The sequence below is a fragment of the Coptis chinensis genome, chromosome 9 (assembly GCF_015680905.1).
Source record: "Coptis chinensis isolate HL-2020 chromosome 9, ASM1568090v1, whole genome shotgun sequence".
Taxonomy (NCBI): domain Eukaryota; kingdom Viridiplantae; phylum Streptophyta; class Magnoliopsida; order Ranunculales; family Ranunculaceae; genus Coptis; species Coptis chinensis.
Window position 1 is genome coordinate 12624092 of NC_141464.1, and position 17317 is coordinate 12641408.

At 34.9% G+C, this 17317-nt stretch overlaps 2 long non-coding RNA genes across 2 annotated transcripts; both read right to left on the reverse strand.

Annotated features, from left to right (window-relative positions):
• Positions 1 to 1309: 1309 nt before the first annotated feature.
• Positions 1310 to 2058, reverse strand: LOC147474800 (uncharacterized). Its single transcript, XR_015207670.1, has 2 exons — positions 1935 to 2058; positions 1310 to 1772 (listed from the first exon to the last, which is right to left on the reverse strand). It is a non-coding gene; the product is annotated as an uncharacterized LOC147474800 (long non-coding RNA).
• Positions 2059 to 2069: 11 nt separating this feature from the next.
• Positions 2070 to 2721, reverse strand: LOC147474801 (uncharacterized). The gene is made up of 3 exons (XR_015207671.1): positions 2598 to 2721; positions 2320 to 2404; positions 2070 to 2233 (listed from the first exon to the last, which is right to left on the reverse strand). It is a non-coding gene; the product is annotated as an uncharacterized LOC147474801 (long non-coding RNA).
• Positions 2722 to 17317: the final 14596 nt, after the last annotated feature.

Here is a 17317-nt window from a genome sequence, read left to right on the forward strand (position 1 = left end):
TGTTAAATTTTGAATTCCGTAGTTAAATTTGATTTCAGTTGTTAATTGTATTTGAATTTCGATTTTAATATAATGTGGTTCTTTTTAAATTGTGCGTTGATTTTATTGTTAATCCCACATTTCCGAATTGTTTGGGGGTGGTATTATTTATTCTAGCATAATTTTTAAATGATCCACAATTTTAGAAGTTGTTTTGGAGTGATTGTTGAGAATATTCCCGATATTGGCATGCCTATGATTAGATGTTGTGGTAGAATGAAATCTAAAAGAGTTTAGAAGTTACTATTCTAAATTCAATCTAAAAGATATTAGGTTTGTTTTAGAATTAAGAATATGGGTTGTTTCCGTTTTCGGTTTTGGAAACAGTTTGTTTTCGGCAATTGCCTTAAAGCTTTTTGGCAACTTCCTGATTCGTTTTGGAAACTCAAAACCTATATAAACTTCATTCATTCTCCACACAAAACTCACATCTCTCACCTTTCACTCCCAAGTTTTCCCTCTTTTTCCTTCTCACTTCAACACTTAAGCTGCTCGAAGCTCGCCTGCGCCCAAAACACTATAAGTCCAAATTCACCTGAGCGTGACCCGAGCCCTACCCAGGTATAGGTTGAGCATGACCCGCGCCCAAAACACTATAAGTCCAATTGCTCCTGAGCGCAACCTGCGCTTATACAAGGCATAGGTTGAGCGCACCCCGCTCCCTGACATCCTAAGGCATGAAATTTTTTGACTTTTTTGTGGGTTGTTCTAGGATCGTTTGCAGTTGTTCTAGAGAGTTGTTGACAATGACATCTCCTAAAATTATACCTGAACAGTCATTTGAAGATTTGTTCCGAAGCGACACCTATGGTGCTTAGTTTCGCGAGGTGATTATCCATATAGGCTGGGAACCACTACACCAGAAAAGGCGTTTACTAACGGTTATATCCGTTACTTATATTTTTACTAACGGTTATATCCGTTAGCTCTGGGGCGTTACTGTCACTTAGGCTAAAATTAGTAATAGATATAACCGTTACTGATAGTAATTTTAGTAACGGTTATATCTGTTACTAAAATTCTTTGTAACAGATAGATAACTGTTGATGGCCTGATTAAATTTGTCATTTCTAACCGATATATATATCCGTTAGTAATGGATGTGTTATTTACTTAACAATTGTTTGTAACGAAAATATCCGTTAGTAAATTGTAGCCAATAAAATAAAATAAAAAAAAAATCTTGAGTCAAATAATGTCCACCATGCACATCTAGTTCTAGCAAATATGATATAAAGATCACATTCCACAAATTTAATCAACAAATGAATAACAAAAAACAAAACCACCAATCAATTAAACATTATTATAAAAATATAGTCATCAATCTAATCAAGAATCTCAAAACCAATCAGTTACATATGTTTCATTGTAAACAGTCCAATCAGATTTGTCTCTGTTAATGAATCTCCAACACGTCATGAGGATTTCTGCGAGTTTTTTCTTCCTGTTTTTTTTTCTTTTTCAGTCACACTTAAGTGCCTTTGTCAAAATAGTCCTGGTAACTACTATTGCAAGGTAAGCCAAAAGAGTAACAACAATACCCCCAAGAAGAATTAGATGGTCATAAGTCGCATGCTGGACTGTGTAAACACGAAGCTGAATTACATCCCAGAAGCTCTCTGTCCATACTGGGTCGACCATGCTTGGCCATGACATTAGATGCATCCGGTGGTAGAACATGCCATACTCCATATTCAAACTTCAACCGGGTCGAATATGCAGGAATGTACCTGAAATGATCGACTTACAGAAATTAGTTAGTGCACACTTGCAATTAACATCAAGTAAAGGCTTATCATTCACTAACATCAAGAAATTACCTGAAATGATCTCTCTTTTATTTTTTTTTAAACCAACATGTAACTCTTACTTTTATGTACGTAGTAAAGTACCTCGTCGTGGAGACAACGCATGTGCTCTTCCCCTTCTTTTCGGACCTAATGCATACTTCAGCCTTACTGCAAGTTGAACAAGCAATGCTTGCATTCTCGCTTTGGTAAAGATGTTCTCTCAGCCCGAAAAGTTCCATACAAATCTAGATATATCACTAACATAGTCAAGTAATGGTGCGTGGAAGGTTCTCCCACAAGGACACCAACGTAGTTGTTTGGACAGTTACTGGTGGGTCCAATATAATCCTTCACCAGCCCACAAGAAGCGGCCGTTACAATTGCAGAGGAGTTAATATTTGCTGCAGTAAAGAAGAAAACATAATAAATAAAATTATAAATGTTATGGAAAAAATCAGCTGCAACCCATAAAAATAGCTCAACTCACATAGATCATAAAAGCGGCTGTGGTAAAACTTGTTGGTGAAGGCAGTATTGAAATCTTCCAAGACAATTCCAGAAATTGAAGAGTCCTAGGAGAAAAAACTAACATCAGAAAGACTGGCTAAACAAACGAACTTGCAAAAATGAATAAAGCAGTTCACAAGTGTTTTACATTTTGAAAATTTTCAGATCTATCACCAGTACATCTATCATCTTTTCTCTACCTAAGAATCAAAGGAGTGTAGGAACAATAATTTGAGAAATCTAGTTCAATGAACCAACCTTTCTAAGGAATGACATCAACGAAGATGGAGGTATCCCAGAATTTGATTTATTGGCCATCAAGATCTTAATATTTGAACCAAGTGATTCATGAGCCGCTTGGAATGCATCGAATGTCTTATTTTTTATGCAGATGACCCCTATAGAAAGAAACACTAGAGATAAGAAAAAACACAAGGAAAAATGACTTGTGCACGGAAATATTAACAAGTTTATTGAGTCTTTTCAATGTAGTCATTAGGGATCTTACGTTAATATTATGTGCCACGTATATCAAGTAGCAATTTTCCAATTTCTTCCTAGAAAACGTCCACAATTGGACAACGTACAAAAATTGTCTCACACATAATTCCAAAGCTACAATGAGTATATATTAATTGATCAAAGAACAAACAGGAATGGATATTTTAATAATTTTATTATGCATATTACTGATATTCTACTAAAATAATAGACTACACTCTCATCCCTGCGGCATGGACGAACAAGGACTTTAGCCCACGATCAAAGGCTTTGCTAATAGATCCAACTTCCATGACCTAATTAGGAACATCCACCATAAAAAGACGTATTATAATTTAAGGAGAAGACTGAAGCTGCAAATTAGAATGTAGAATTTTATGTACGAGGCAGTAGAATGCAAGCATGAAGAAAGATATATGCAAATGACTCGAAGTAAGAGAATGAGGTTTCAAATGGTGAAAGTGACAAAATTTTTACTAACAATATACACAATCCACTCCCTAATACCACAGGTAACTTCGCATGGCCCTCCCAAGAAATAATAGTACTTTCTAAACTTTTGGATGCTAAGGTTGCACCACTAGCAGTTTCATCACTTTGCATTTGAATTATGCAGCTCAAGTCAAACCCTCTTTCTTCAACGAAATCCTAGCAACTTCAATGCACAAAACAGAAACTCTAATATCATTCTAAATTTAAGGAGTAACAAACTGTTACACCACAATCTAATTCCACAATCTAATTAAGAAATAAGTATTAACCGGTACCAACATGACAACAACATGATCCTACTAGTGAAGAAAGCCTTGTTCCATAACAAAACAGTCAAACTACCACCCAAATACACTATTTATATCTATCAAGAATAAGCATTAACTAAGCTCAAAAGTTTAAATCTGCAATAAATGATGATTTTTCTTTACAAAAAAAATTAGCACTTCCCCGAATCTTAACGGAAAGTGTGATAACCCATATCGAAACAACCTAAACAAACAATGATCCCATTCTCAGAATTTATCCCATATTACACCTATAATAAGATATGTTAAAAATTGGGATGTAGAAAGCACTACAATAGATAATACCCGACTAAGGTCTTTATGCTCAATGTGTTCCTGAAAGTAGTCTATACCAAAAATAGAAGAATACCAGCTCGATTAGAGTCCTGTTAAGGCCATGAACAACATCTAAATGCATATCTACTTCTGCTAGGAATCTCTGGCTACCAAGGTAAAACCCCATATACTTCACCTCCCTATATCTCATGCACTTCATGACTTACAGCTGAATTCCATATATAATCAACGTTCTTATAAGGTGCAAATTTGACTTGTGGAAATTTTTCAACAGGCGAAAATCCTATGAGGAAGAGAAAGTTTGAAAACTATTAATTGCTTTGTTCAAATAGATAGAAAATTGAAAATAAGGATAAAAAACTACAGAGCTAACCTCTTTTCTCAAGTTGGGACTTGAGTTCAGATTCAACCAAAACACCAGCTACTTTCTTCACAAAGTGGTGATCGTTTAATACACTGAAATAAAAACATATATTACTTAACATTGTTAAGTGCAAAGAATTTGTTCAAATCAAACATCAGCAATATTGAGCACCATGAATAATATCTATTGGTAGCTTAGAAGTTATAACAAGAAGTAACATTGTCGAGATGGTTATGTAATTGTAAAAGTGCCACTGAAAAGTGCATTTGCTATTTCGTCGTGTTGCACAACAACATCAATGTGATTTGTGTTACACACCAAGAATAATTTAACACCAATAAACAACTAACTCAACCACAAAATTCTAGCACAAGCTACAAAGAAACTATTATTTACACATCTTCCATATCACACCACAGGCTGCGGTAACACAATGGCAAAGCATGAACTACTATAATAATAAATAAAACAAGAACATCCATACCTGTTAAAGAAGTTCTCCATTTCATCTTGTGACACAAAACCCTTGAGATGGACTAGTCAACTTATCAACATCCTTAAGTCTTACCACTTTCGAGCAACAACTTTTTCTCGGTTAGGGATCCGATAACATTGACCACCATATGCTTTAATAATAATAATAATTATTTATACATAATACTCAAAGAATTTAATAAAATGAGTTTAACACTATACATATATATATATATATATATATATATATATATATATATATATATATATATATAATACTTTCGACAAACCGATTTCACCAATAAGATTAACCTAAATGAGGAAGAAGCAAATTAACAAGTAGTACGAAAAGAAACAAAAACTAGAGTGAATAACGATCGAGTAGTACTTACTCTTGGTTCCAGAGTTGCAGAGCTTGCCATGGACTATAATAGGATCATTGTCAAGCCTGTGGGGAAATCAAGGGAGGCTAAGAAGGAGAGTAGGGATTTCCAAATGAGGGAAGAAGAAGAGACCTGACACTAATCGCCCGATTAAGTGTCGTTGAGGTTGACAATGCGGGTCCGGCCGAAGAAATGAGAGATGAACCCCATGTCCACCTTCTCATCTTCTAACACCACTACTTCTTCTACACCCTTCCCACACAAACGGGACCGCAACTGGGTAAGATTTATTATTTTCCAAGACTTATTAACAAAATCCTAAACATGTAACCCAACACTTGAAAAACTGACTTCTACAACAATAGCTCCTCAATTCAATCATCCAAAATCAAATTCCCAAACCGAGTGACAATAAGTAGAAAAACTTTCAAGGGAGGAAGAGAAATAACGGTGTACATCCGGTTTTAATCGAAGATCAAACCAAATGCATCGTCTTCATCTTCATATCCGGGTGACATATTTGGAATCCTAGGTTTGAATAGCATGGAGAGAGTTGGGGTTTGAGAGAGTTCTAGTCGGGTAGAACAATTACTCCTTTATTTTTTTGCCTTTTATTTGCTATAAAAATAATTAAAAAACAATTCAGAATATAAAAAGAAATAAACTAATGCATAACTTGATAAGTAACAATTATATCCGTTAGTTAATTGGTTACGGATATATCCATTAGAAATCGAAAATATCGTCTGTTACAAATTGGCCCTTATGGTGTAGTGAACCACTAATGGTAAGACCTGATGAACATTATTCTCCAGCACTTACATCTTATTTTTATAATAATTACACGTTCTTTGATAGACCGGATGGAGAACAAGTGTTCTCTATCACCATTGAGGATGAACCAATGGAAATTATCAGGTTCTTGCTAGCCTTTGTTCTGGGACTTGCTATGCTCGCTAAAATACAAGACCCATGGGGCTATTGGGTAGATAATTTGTATGTCTACACCTATGAGTTTTTGCATGAGGCTTATAGGGCAGGCATTTTCCGTATCGAGGACCAAGGGGAATACAACGTCACCCTTGGTAGCCTGTCCATGATCGTGGGCACTGTTATGTTTTGGATCATGCTAAACATATTAAAGGAATGGCGTTTATCTTCTATGAAGGAAGCCACTTGCAGCGTCTTCCTTACTTTAGCCACGGGACGTATGTTCTATGACCTTCCCCGAATCTTAATTTCTAGTTTAGCGCGAGCCCGTAGCATGAGGCATAAGTACCTTCTTATGCCTATTTTAGTTTGTCGTATTATGCTATGTTTCTTCCCTATTTTTTGTACCCATGTCACGGATTGGGTTGGGGTCGACATTGTGAGACCCACCAATTGTATTATTCTATCTTTCCATGCAATGACTTGGCAAGGGTGGAGGATACAACCTCATCTGGTTGCACCTTACACCCCATCCGACCAAGTGGCGCTTAATAGGTTAGCGATCGTAGATGATAAATGGTGGGAGGCCTGGCAAATCATCATGGCATGGCAGGATGCGAAGGAACCTCATTTCTTTATGGATGAGGATGATGATTAAACGCTGGTGAGGAGGTAAGTTTTTAGTTTCAGTTAGTGTTTGCTTATGTCCCAAGCAATTTATTACTTATTAACCCCATAATGGGTGGAACTCCTATAGAGTTGCGTCAGTTTTTATTTTCTATATTAGTATGTTATAACCTTGTTTTGCAGATGTTCCAGAATTTCACGCATTTCCATGGTATTTTTTTACCCTTTTTATTTAAATACTTTGAGGACAAAGCATGCTTCTTGTTTGGGGGTGGGCATAGAAACACGTGTAATTAAGGCATCTGTTAGTATATAGATATGTATAATATGCACTTGTTTTCTAGTAAAATTTCAAAAATATAAATAAAAAGTTATGTTATACACTTAGGAATATTGGTATTGTTTTCTTTCTCTATGCTCTTAATAGTCTAGAAGTCTCACGTAGCTTTTGCATTAGAATAGTTTTTAGAAACTTAGGTTAATATATAGGTAATAATCTTTGCATCTATCTATAAATATATTACATGAGTATCTATGATTGTTTGGCAGTAAGTTTCTGAAATCTAGGCTAGAGTACTTATTCTACAAATCCTGTGAGAATATAGCCTAAAGTTTTATATGAGTGAAACATTTGAGAAATGACACAAGGGAAAAGTAAAATCTGGATAGAGAAATCACACGTCCACTTGCTTGATCACTATACCATATCCTAAGCGAGAATTTAGGCCCTCTTTACATCAATATAGCCAAAAAATCAAACCTATGAAATTATTTTCCGCTAGTCGCCTCTCTGAGCCTTTCTTTAGCCTTTCATAAACCGCAAATCCTTTAACCTGTTACAAAACAAAATAAAAAATAAAAAATAAATAAAAAATTAAAAAAAAAATTAGCCTACCCATTCTTTGAATGAGTCTGGGAATAGAGATGAAGAATAGAAAAGAGAAAGACCTTTGAAATCAAGAATTTGTTAGTCGCTTCAAATAAGAAAAGAAAGTTTCCATCCAAATAAAAAATAATAAATAAATAAATAAATAAAAGAAAATAAAGAGTTAGAACTCCAAAAATATAATCAAAGGAGTCAAAAGCCAAAGAAAAAGAAAAATATGGCTAAGGATGGAAACAAAGTGTAGAAGCAAAAGTAAGGAACAAGGTTTTCTCTAGTTACGTAATATGAAGACTCTATTATCTCAGACTTGTCCTTTTTGAATATCCATTTCCTTCCTTCTTAAACTATCTCCTAATCCCCGTAACACCTAATAAAGACCTCTAGATCAATTAGGAATAGGTTAGTGTGATAGTAAATGGCAGATGTGTTTGATTGACTCCGGCTTCCTTGTGTGTCATTGAGATTGTAAGGTAAAAGTGTGCCCACCTGCATTAATCGGAGTAGCTAAAAACTGAGCGAAAAATCGAGTGGTTTTGTCTTGACATTTATGTGAGGACCTATTTAAGGACGCTATTCCGAGTTTTCAGAAACGGACCTGCTAGTGCATTTCATAGTATTACTCATTGTATATATGTTTATTCATAGATGATTGATTATTGTGCATATATTAGTTTAAGTTTCGACTTTGATTATTCTGTATTTATTGCTAGTGAGATGTATAGATAATTGGTAGCATAAATAAGGAAACAATAATTTTATTTCTTAGTCGTTGTAGTATAGATGAAGTTTGTGAGTACCTTCACCGAAAAACTCTCACGAGGCTATAACTCGTCCACTAGGGAATTCCTAGTGGTTTAAGGCTTTGTTGCATATGGTCAATGCAATCACACTCGGCGAAACGAGAGTAGTTAGAACTCCATTTTTGTCACTTATTCTAATTTCTCATATTTGCTTGAGGAAAAGCAAAATGCTGTTTGGGGGTGGTTTGATAAGAGCCCAAAACTGTAGTTTTAACCCCTTAATAATAATACTTTTAGACCAATTATGCGAGTAATAAATAAAAGTTAATGCTGATTACGTGCTTTTATATATTTCAGGTATTGAAGTCAATTATGTGCAGAAATGTGTTACTTTGGCGAGATAAAGGAGCAAGAGTTGGTTGCTAAGAAGTTTTGTGTTTAAAGGCCAAGATTCAAGGACAAAAAGCCTTTGTAAAGCCCGGTCAAAGCTGAAAAGTCAAAGTCAACGCGGGTAGAAACATCACACAAAAGTCAGTAGAACTTCTGAAGACCGTATGTTTGGACTCAGACCTCGGAATTAGGCCTACCTTTTGTCAAAACGACCGGCTTGGAAAGAGCTTTCCAACGGTCTAAGACTCACCTAATTAGATGAGCATAAGTGGACGAAAAGTTTGTGGAAGTCAAATCCAACTGAAAAAGCCTATGTAGACTTAAGAAATTGGGTTTTGGGCTCGGTTTTCCGGCCCAAACCATGGCCCCTCATCCCATGCACGAAAATGTGGATCTGGTCTCCTCCATTTCAACACACAAGACTTAACCCTTAAAGAATCCTTAGAGGAGGTAGTAGGTAGCCATTAGAGAATAGTTTTAGATTTAGATTTAGACTCCATTATCCATTAATTAATTAGTTTTTATCATCTTGTTTTAATTTAGTTATTGAATTATTGTTAATGTCATTCATTAGATCAATAAAGTTAATTAGTTTTTCATAATTTAGCTTCATTTTCCATTAATTATTTAGTTTCAATTCATAGATTTAGTTATTTGTTATTATTAGTTTCAATTAATTCTTGCATGATTAGATTTCCATTTGAATTAAAATAAGCAAAGTTAGAATCTTTATACCATGTCTTGCTTAAATTTATATATTAATGATGACATAATGATTTTAGGCTAAACCTCCATTTGAGGGGATTGAAGAAGCCTTGATGAAGCTTAATTTTTGTTAAGCGTAAAATAGTTGTGATTTCCCATTTCATTCTAGAAAATAATTAGTTCACCATGAGAATGGGTTTGATTATTTCACATGCTAGATGTTAGTTGGTAGAGATTACCATGAACAACTAGGGATTAGGAAGAACCAATTATTATGCAAAAGGAGTTCAATTCGGATTACGACGATTCTTCGTTAGTAAATTAAGTCGAGTTAAGGTGGAATCAATCCCCCCCAATTCCTTATCATAGTATCAATTTTGCATTTTGTAGTTGAATTATCGTATCTCGTTAGTATAATTTGCATCGTAGTATAATTTCGTAAAACTCTCATTAACTTTGGATAGAGTGATAATCTTAGGAAATGCGAATTCTAAAGAACTCGGAGTGGAACGAATCTTCTATTCCCATTATATTGCTATAGAATCGAGAGTAGAAAACTTTGATAATCCCTTAAGCACAAAATAGTTTTAGTTTTACTTACGTGTAAGTTTCATCGTTTATGCGTAGGTAAAACTATCATTTTATATTTATCAGGATATACATCAGGGAGGTCCCGTGGGTAACTCAAACCCAGTGCAACAATATGCACCTCAACCACCGAAACCCTCACCTTTAGAGGAAACCCTTGCTCAGTTAACTCAGACTACTTTTCAATTTCTAAAAGATATCCAACAACAATTGCTTTCAAACTCGCAATCAATTGCCAAGTTTGAAGTTCAAATGGGTCAGATTACTAGTAATTTGAATGAGAGGGATAAGGGTAGGTTTCCTAGTCAACCAGTGGCTAACCCAAGGGGTCAGTTTGAAATAGGTACTAACTTAAACCAAGACCACCACCAGGAGCAAACCAAGTCTATTACTGTTCTTAGGAATGGTAAACATATTGATAACAGGGTTGAGATGCCTAGGGATGTTGAGGTCAAATCTTATCTTATAGAGTGTGACCACGAGGAGAGTGATGTGAGTGATTCTAATAGTCGTGATACTTCTAGGAAGGGTGTAGAGCCTCCTACTACTGTGGAGACTAGCCCTGTTCCATCTTATATGCCTAAAGCTCCTTTTCCTTAACGTTTGATTCAAGCTAAGAAAGGTTCTAATCTTAATGAGATAATGGAGATATTTAAACAGGTTCAAATTAATATTCCGTTACTTGATGCTATAAAACAAGTTCTTTCCTATGCCAAGTTCCTTAAAGATTTGTGTACACAAAAACATAAGTTGAATGTGCACAAGAAAGCTTTCCTTACCGAGCAAATAAGTTCTATTATCCAAAACCAAACACCGCTTAAGTTTAGAGATCCAGGATGCCCTACTATTTCTTGTGTTATTGGTGATCATATAATTGAGAAAGCATTACTTGATTTAGGCACTAGCATTAATTTGTTGCCTTATTTAGTTTATTTGCAGCTTGGTCTTGGTAAGTTGAAACCTACACCAATTACTTTTCAATTGGCAGATAGGTCTATTAGGATTCCACGTGGTATTGTTAATGATGTTTTGATTCAGGTTGATAAATTTTATTTCCCTGTTGATTTTATTGTTCTAGATACGCAACCTATTCAAGATCATAAGCACCATATTCCTGTCATCTTAGGTCGTACCTTTTTAGCCACCTCTAATGCTATCATTAATTGTCGTAATGGAGTGTTGAAGCTTTTTTTTGGTAATATGACTACAGAACTTAATGTGCTTAATGTGGGTCAAGAACCTCCTGAACTCGATGATTTTTGGGATGTTAATCTTATTGATAGTATAGTTCATGACACATTCTTGGAGAGTTATTCTGATGACCCTCTTGAGTCTTGTTTAACCAATTCTGGTAGCTATTGTGATGTGGATGGTGTCATTTGTGAAGTTAATGCGTTGCTTGATGCCCTAATTTTAGAAATTGATACGTGGAAAGCCACAGTAGAACCTCTGACTCCATCTAAGTCTACCCTAGCTCCTTCCATAGAGAGTCCTCTTAAGCTTGAATTGAAACCTTTACCTGATACTCTTAAGTATGTCTTTCTAGGACCTGATGATTCTTTACCTGTTATTATTGCTTCTAATCTTTATAATGATCAAAAGGGTAAATTGATTAGAGTTCTTAAAGAGCATAGAGCAGCTTTAGGGTGGACTATTATTGATATTAATAGTATAAGCCCAACTGATTGTATGCATCATATTCACCTTGAGAGTGATGCTAAGCCATCCCATGAGTTTCAACGACGACTTAATCCTAACATGAAAGAGGTAGTGAGAGCCGAGGTTCTCAAGTTGTTAGATGTGGGTATCATTTATCCCATCTTCGATAGTAAATGGGTGAGTCCTGTTCAGGTTGTCCCTAAAAAGTCTGGGCTTACAGTAGTTGAGAATTCAAAGGGCAAGTTAGTTCCCACCCATATGACTACCGGGTGGCGCTTTTGCATTGACTATCGTAAGTTGAATTTAGCCACTAGGAAAGATCATTTTCCTCTTTCGTTTATTGACCAGATGTTTAAGAGGTTAATCGGTTATAAGTATTATTATTTTCTTGATGGTTATTCCAGTTATTACCAAATATGTATTACACTTGAGGATCAAGAAAAAACTACCTTTACTTGTCTTTTTGGAACTTTTGCCTACCGTCGTATGCCTTTTGGGTTATGTAATGCACCTGGTACCTTCCAGTGATGCATGCTTAGTATTTTTCTGATATGGTAGAAAGGTTTCTTGAGGTGTTTATGGATGACTTCTCAATTTTTGGTGATTCTTTTGATGAGGGTTTGCACCATTTAGAACTAGTGTTAATTAGGTGTAAGGAGAAGAATCTTGTGTTGAATTGGGAGAAGTGTCATTTTATGGTACAATAGGGTATTGTTCTTGGTCATATTGTTTCTAGTAAAGGAATTGAGGTTTATAAGGCCAAGATTGATGTCATTTCTAGTCTTTCACCACCTAAGACTGTGAAAGAAATTAAGTCTTTTTTAAGTCATGCTGGATTTTATAGGCGTTTCATTAAGGATTTTAGTAAGATTTCTCATCCCCTATGCAATTTACTGGGTAAGGACGTCGCTTTTGTCTTTGATGATGATTGTTTGAAAGCTTTTCAGAAGCTTAATTATTTATTGACTACCGTTCCTATCATACAACCACCTAATTGGAGTGTGCCTTTTGAGTTAATGTGTGATGCGTTTGATTATGCAGTTGGGGCTGTTTTAGGTCAATAGTTTGACAAGTTGCCCCATGTTATTTATTATGCTAGTCAAACTCTTAATGATGCACAAATTAATTACACTAAAACTGAGAAAGAGTTGTTAGCTGTTGTGTTTGCTTTAGACAAATTTAGGTATTATCTCATAGGATCTAAGATTGTCATGTTTACTAATCATTAAGCTTTTAAGTATTTCCTTACTAAGAAGGATGCTAAAGTGCGCCTGATTCGTTGGGTACTCTTGTTTCAAGAGTTTGATATAGAGATTAGGGATAAGAAGGGTACGGAGAATGTGGTAGCTGACCACTTGTCTAGACTTCTAGTAGAGCCTTCTACTGATATTTTGCCTGTGAATGACTCTTTCCCCAATGAGCAACTTTTTGCTATATCCCAGTCACTTTGGTATGCGGATATTATTAATTATCTTGTAACAAAATAGTTTCCATCTCATTGGAGACAATAAGATAAATCTAAGTTTTTTGCTGAGGTTAGGAATTTTTTCTTGGATGATTTATACTTGTTTAAGTCATGCCCAGATCAGATTGTTAGGAAATGTGTTCCTAAGAGTGAGTTTCATAGTATTCTTTCTTTTTGCCATGACCATGCATGTGGTGGTCACTTTGGTCCTAAAAAGATGACTGTGAAGGTTTTGCAGTGTGGTTTTTATTGGCTTACTCTCTTTAGGGATGCACATGAGTTTTGTTTGAGTTGTGATAGATGCCAACATACGGGTAATATTTCCCATAGGAACATGATGCCTCTTTCCCTTATTTTAGTTGTTGAGCTTTTTGATGTGTGGTGTATAGACTTCATGGGTCATTTTCCTCATTCCTTTGGTTATCTTTATATCCTTATCGTTGTAGACTATGTTTCTAAGTGGGTTGAGGCGGTGCCATGTAAAATGAATAATCATAAAGTCGTAGTAAATATTTTAAAATATAATATATTTTCTCGTTTTGGTACTCCTCGTGTGATTATAAGTGATAATGGTACTCATTTTACACACTCGAGCATTTAAATTTTTAATGAAAAAGTACTCTATTACTCATAAGCTTGTTACCCCATACCATCCTCAAACTAGTGGCCAGGTTGAAGTATCTAATAAGAAAATTAAGCGGATTTTAGAAAAGACTGTACGACCTGACCTTAAGGATTGGTCTCAACGTCTTAATGATTCTCTTTGGTCTTATAGAACTGCTTATAAGACTCCTATTGGTATGTCTCCTTATAGGCTTGCGTTAGGGAAGGCATGTCATTTGCCTGCGGAATTGGAACACCGTGCTTTTTGGGCCATTAAAACTTTTAACTTTGATATGTGTAGGGCAGGTTCACAACGTAAACTTCAATTAAATGAGTTAGCTAAGTTAAGAAATGAGGCATATGAAAATGCCAAGATTTACAAAGAATGGGCTAAGATTTTTCATGATAAATCTATTCTTCGCAAGTCTTTTGAACCTAATAAAAAAGTCTTGCTATATAATTCTCATTTCTGTCTTTTTCCTGGTAAGTTACGTTCTAAGTGGACTGGTCCTTTCATTGTTAAAACTGTTTTTCCTCATGGTGCTGTTGAGATAGAATATCCTACGGATTGTCGTGTGTTTAAGCTGGTAAATGGTCAACGTTTAAAACCATACCTTGACGGTTTGGCCGGTCAGGATGTGGAAGAGGTGGACCTTATTGATCATGTTTATCATAATTGATTGATTATGCTTATTATACTTTAGTAATTTATGTTTTATTGGTTATGTTCTTTTTAGGTTTTGTTTATTTCCTTTTTTTAAAGTCGCTCCACATTGTTTCCATGTATTTCATTCTAGCCCCTAGTCTACTTTAGCTAGACATAGTGCTAATCTAAGAATTGGGTGTGCAAAACATTCGTTTGCTAGAGACGTTAACTATAGCACTTATGGGAGGCAACCCATGTTTTTATTTTTGTTGTCTTTTGTGCACATATCTCATGCATTCAACTTTAGCACCTTTTCTCCATTTTTTTTTGGAGACGTGTAACTCTATAGATTGAGACACGTGCCACATTTTAGCTGTTGTAGTAATTTGGTTCCTTATATATATTCACACTGTTATATCTTTGGTAAGGTACGTACTAATTTCTACAGGTAGCTCAAGCTTTATTTTTCGTTCATGGAGCTATTTGGTAACCTCTTTCCTTTATCTTTACTTGTCCATGTTGTTATCTTTTTAATTTGAGCATATATGTCAAATTGAGGACAATGTCTAAAATAAGTTTGGGGGTGGTTGGGAATTATTTATACTATGTACTTAGGGATAGTGGTATTGTTTCCTTTTCTATGATGATAATAGTCTAGAAATCTCACTTTAGCATTAGAATTAAGAGTAGTTGTTAGAAACTTAGGTTAATATATAGGTAATAGTCATTACATATTTTCATAAATGTCTTGCATGGACATCATAATTGTACTTGGCAGTAGATTTCTGAGACCTAGGTTAGAGTCCTTAATTTTACATATCCTGTGAGAATCTAGCCGAAAAGCCTAATATAAGTTGATATCTGAGTGATGACACAAAAGAGAAGTTAAAACCGAGTAGAGAAATCACACGTCCACTTGCTTGATCACCATACCATATCTTAAGCGAGAATTTAGGCCTTCTTTGGATCGATATAGCCAGAAATTCCAATCTAAAGAATATTTTTTCCACTAGTCGCCCTACTGAGTCTTTTATTAGCCTTTTCATAAACTGCAAATTCCTTACCCTATATAACATAAAAAAATAAAAGAAAATAAAATAAAAATCAGCCTACCCATCTTGAATGAGTCTAAGAAATAAGATGAAATGAATAAAAGAAAAGAGAAAGACCTGTGGAAAACCAAGAATTTGTTAGTTGCTTCAAAAGAAAAATAAGAAAAAGAAAAGAAAGTTTCCATCCAAAGGAAAGAAAAAATAAATAGAAATAAAATAAAAAGTTAGAACTCTAAAAACATACTCAAATGAGTCAAAAGCCAAAACAAAAGGGTTAAGGATGAAAACAAAGTGTATAAGCAAAGTAAGAACAAATAACCTTTCTCTAGTTACATATTTTTAAGACCCTATTTTCTCAGATTTGTCTATTTTGTTTTTTGATCAGCTCCCAAATATGTGTTTTATTACCTGTATATTGTCGCATTACAGTCGAATAGACAACTCATCGTTTTTATTGCCCTTTTTCGGTTAAGGAGTATTTCATACCACTTATCATAAAAGCTGTGTCTTAGCACCAAAATGAACCTTAATCACGCTTATTATGAAGACCAGTAGCTGCGGTGGAAAAGTGTTGAAAATGTCAAGTCAAACAGTCAAAGTCAACTGGTCAAAGTCAATGATAAGAGCCTAAAACTGTAGTTTTAACCTCTTAACAATCGTACTTTTAGACCAATTATGTGAATAATTAAGAGTTAATACTGATTACATGTTTTAATGCATTTTAGGCTTCAAAGTCCATTATGTGCAAAAATGTGCCACTTTAGCGAGATAAAGGAGCAAAGGTCGGTTGCTAAGGAGTTCTGTGATTAAAGGCCAATTTTCAAGAGGACAAAGCCTCTGTAAAGCCCGGTCAAAAGATGAAAAGTCAAAGTCCACGCGGCAGAAGCTTGATTGCACAAAGTCGTGAGAACTTCCGAAGATCATATCTTTGGACTCAGACCTCGGAATTGGGCCTACCTTACGTCAAAACGACCAGCTCGGAAAGAGCTTCCCAATGGTTTAAGCCTTGACCCAATCAAAGGAGTAGAAGTGGATGAAAAGTTTTTCAAAGCCAACTCCAGCTGAAGAGGCCTTTTTGGACTGAAAGAATTGGGTTTTGGGCCTTATTCTCTGGCCCAAAACATGGCTCCAAGCCCATGCACGATTTTGGATCTGAAACATATAAAAACAAAGAAAAGCTTAGTTCTTAAGTTATCTAGTTTTATTTAGAAAACTAGTTCCTTGTAATGGTAGCTAGTGTTAGATTAGAATAATTTAGATCTAGATTTAGTTTTACATTAATTCATTAGTTAATTCTTGTTCAATTTCAGTATTACATTATTGTTATTCATTTGATTATATTAATAAAATAGTTTATTATTATTCAATTCGTTTTTTTGTCATTACATTTATAGATCTAGTTTAAATTCTTGTTGATATCATTTCTTAATTATTAATTAGATTTCAATTATTGTTTGTTAAATTAGTAAAGTTGGAATCTTGATATTATGTTTAGTTTAGATTCATATGGAAATGATTATGAATGATTCTCGGCTAAACCTCCATTAGGGGGTCAGAAGCCTTGATGAAAGCTTGATTTGTGTTAGCGTAGAATAGTCGTAATTCCTTTCCACTCTAGAAATGATTAGGCACCATGAGAATGGGTTTAATCGTTCACATGCTAGTTATAATTGGTAGAAATGTCATGTGTAATTAGGGATTAGGAAGAACTAATTGTTCTGCGAAGCAGTTCAATTCAGATTACGACGATTCATCGTTAGCAAGTTAAGTTGAGTTAAGGTGGAATCAAATCCCCCCTAATTCCTTATCATAGAATCAACGTAGTATTTCTGTAGTTGAATTATCGTATCTTGTTAGTATAAATTGAATCCATAATATAATCGTAGAAT